Source organism: Myotis yumanensis, unplaced genomic scaffold, assembly GCF_028538775.1.
Source record: "Myotis yumanensis isolate MYYU_CA2020_CCGP unplaced genomic scaffold, mMyoYum1.0.hap1 SCAF_417, whole genome shotgun sequence".
Classification (NCBI taxonomy): domain Eukaryota; kingdom Metazoa; phylum Chordata; class Mammalia; order Chiroptera; family Vespertilionidae; genus Myotis; species Myotis yumanensis.
The window spans coordinates 5,675-9,366 of NW_027224168.1; the positions used below are offsets into that span (position 1 = coordinate 5,675).

General features: G+C 42.8%; 1 pseudogene; it reads left to right on the forward strand.

Annotated features, from left to right (window-relative positions):
* Positions 1-2,770: 2,770 nt before the first annotated feature.
* LOC139001336 (small ribosomal subunit protein uS5 pseudogene) lies at positions 2,771-3,440 on the forward strand (annotated as a pseudogene).
* Positions 3,441-3,692: the final 252 nt, after the last annotated feature.

Consider the following 3,692-nt stretch of genomic DNA (forward strand, 5'->3'; position numbering starts at 1 on the left):
AACTTGGTCCCCCTAAAGTTGTCCATCTCATAGTTCCTATATTGCATATTGAAAATTCCCACTAAGGCCCTGGCCAGTGTAGCTCATTTATTTGAGTGTCGTCCCATGCAACAAAGGGGTCACTGGATCAATTCCTGGACAGGGCACATGACCAAATTATGGTTTCGGGTTTGGTCCCTGGTCGAGGTGTGCATGGGGTGTTTTCTCTCTCTTTCCCTCTGCCTTCCATTCTCTCTAAAATCAATAAAAACATTTTTTAAAAGAGAAAATTCCCAAGTAATTAAATAATCATTCTTTTTTTTTTTTTTTTGGTAATCTTTTTTTTTAAATATATTTTTTTATTGCTTAAATTATTACAAAGAGTATTACATATTTCTCCTTTTTTTCCCCCGCTCTTGACAATCCCCTGGCCTCCCCTACCCCCCAGTGTCTTATGTCCATTGGTTATGCTTATATGCATGCATACAAGTCCTTTGGTTGATCTTTTACCAACCCCCCTGCCCCCCAACCCTCCCTGGCCTTCCTGCTGTAGTTTGACAGTGTGTTCGAGGCAACTCTGCCTCTGTAAAGACTTCTCAAAATATAATTTAACTGTGAACCTTATCTTTCATATATGGCTAATATGCAAAATGTCCCCTCAGGAGTTCAGGAGTTCAACCAGGAGACTAGGAGTTCAATTGCTTGCTATGATGTGCGCTGACCACCAGGGGGAGGCACGGAATAAAGGGAGCCCCAGGTCAGTAGCCAGCAGCCAGGGAAGGAAGGCCTCGGCCAGCAGCCGGAAGGACCAGATTGGCCCTGTGCACCGGGCCTCTAGTGTGTGTGTGTGTGTGTGTGTGTGTGTGTGTGTGTGTGTGTATATATATATATATATATATATATATATATTAGAGGCCCGGTGCATGAAATTCTTGTATGAGTAGGGTCCCTAGGCCAGTGATCAGGGCCATGTGCAGGGCAACCAGCAGGGTGATTGAAGGGCCCCGCTGGCACCCGCCTTGGCTGGCCAAGGGCTTGCGGGCTTGGGGCAGCTCCTGCATTGAGCATCTGCCCCCTGCTGGTCAGTGTGCATCATAGCGACTGGTTGTTCCACTGGTTGTTCCGCTGTTTAGTCAATTTGCATATTAGGCTTTTATTATATAGGAAATATATATATATATATATACACACACACACACACACACACTAGATACACTAGAGACCTGGTGCATGAAATTTCATGCACTGGGGGGTCCCTCAGCATGGCCTGCGCTCTCTTGCAGTCTGGGAGCCCTCGGGGGATGTCCAACTGCCATGGAGGTGGGAGAGGCTCTCCACCGCTGTTACACTCACCAACTGTGAGCCTGGCTTCTGGTTGAGCGGCGCTCCGCCTGTGGGAGTGCACTGACCACTAGGGGGCAGCTCCTGCATTGAGCATCTGCCCCCTGGTGGTCAGTGTGCATCACAGCAACCAGTTGTTCTGCTGTATGGTCGATTTGTATATTAGCCTTTCATTATATAGGAGATATATATATATATATGAAACCTGGCTTGGTTATCTTATGAGCATTAGTAAAATATTTATTCATTGAAAAATTTGAAGTTATCTATTCAAAGTAAGACATTTAAAGTCCTAGGAATTTTCCCATTAACGTTTGAGAACTTTCAATCACTTATTCATTCAAGTTAAACCTCTGAATGATTCACAATTTACTGGCAGTGTTGGGTACTGTTGCTAGACATACAATGTTGAATAAAAAAGAGACAGTTCCTGCTTTCAAGGAGCTATAATTCCAATGGGAAAGCATTAAGTAATGAAGGCAACAAACATTTAATGATATTTAAGGTAGTAATTAGTTCTAGGAATAAAAATAAAATAGTATGAAGACATAAAAAGTAACCAGCATGGATGTGATTATAGACCGTATCTGATAAGTAATAGAGAAAGTCCTGTGTAATTCTGCAGACGGCATTCCAGGCCAGGGGATAAGAATGGCAAAGCCCTCCCCACCAGTTTGGCAGCAATAAGATCAGTGATCAAGAACAGTGGCAAGGAGATAAATTTAGAGAAGATATAGGGTCCTACTCATAATGAAATGTTAAACATGTTCTGTATTGTTTATTATTGAAAACTAAGCACGATATAGTTTAGCCTTGAACCACATGGATTTAACTGAGTGGGTTCACTTATACACTAATTATTTTTAAATAAATACAGTAAATACACTTTCTGTTTCTTATGAATTTGTTAATAACATTTTGTTTTGCCTAGCTTACTTTATTGTAAAAATACAGTGTATAATACATACAAAAATATATGTTAATACTCTTATCTGTAAGGCTTCTGGTCAATAGTAGGCTATTGTTATTTTGGGGGAGTCAAAATTTATACACAGGTTTTCAAAGGCACAGGGCGGTCAGCATCCTTAGCTCCTGCATTGTCCAAGGGTTAACTGTACTCCACACCATCTCTGACACCCTGTTATCTTTGAGATTCAAAATATCCTTGGTATCTCTGGTACTCTGGAGGGAGCAAAATATACTTGGTAGTAAGAAGCTGTATTCTCTTGGGAATAGAGCCTAAAGGAGATTGAAAGTAGTAGGGTAGATAGCAGAGGCACATCCACAATTGAGGGTTAGTAATGACTTTGTGGTATGTCAATTTCTCTAGGCTAAATTACACCCCCAAGAATTCCCTTCTAGCATGTGTCCCGGGGGGAAGAAAAGACATTTCAAAACATACTCTCTTGCATCTCCAAATGGTGGATGATGCTGATGCCACTTGGAAAAGGACATAAAGATCAGGAGCCTGGAGGATATCTACCTTTTCTCCCAGCCCATCAAGGAATATGAGCTCAATGATTTTTTTCAGGGGGCATCCCTCAAGGACCAGGATTTGAAGAATATGCTGGTGCAAAAGCAGACAGAGGACAGGATTCAAGGCATTTGTCACCACTGGGAGCTACAATGAACATGTCGGTCAGGTGTTCAACACTGGAAGAGAATAGCCACTACTATCCAGGGGCCATCCTCCTGGCCAAGCTCGATATTGTTCCTGTGTGGCAAAGCTGCTGGGGCAACAAGATCTGCAATCCACACACCATTCCCTGAGAGGTGAACAGCCTCTGTGGCTCAGTGCTGATGGGCTTCATCTCTGCCCCAGGGGCACTGGTATCATCCCAGCCCCTGTGTCCAAGATGCTGTTGCTGATGACCAGTATCCACAACCATTACAACTCAGCCAGGGGCTGCACCACCACCCTGGGCAACTTCGCCAAGGCCACATTTGGTGCCATCTCTAAGAGCTACAGCTGTCTCACCCCTGACCTCTGGAAATAGATCCTGTTCACCAAGTCTTCCTATCAGGAATTCACTGACCATCTTGTAAAGACCCACACTAGGATTTCTGTGCAGACACAGGCTCCAGCTCTGCCTTCATATAATTCTAGACAAGAAAAATAAAGTGAATTAACCCTGTTTTTCTTACAACAGTTTGGAAAAGAAAGGAAAGCAACTGTTATTTTAATTGGAACCACACACACGCGCGTGCACGTGCACACACACACACACACCCCTCTTCTCAGTTACTTAATCCAAGACAAATCTGGGTGCTGTTTTGCAAGGATTTTCAGATGTAATAAAAGTTTATAATCAGTTTACTTTAACATATTATTTTGGATAGTCCTGAATTAATCAGTTTCTTTGTCCTGTAAA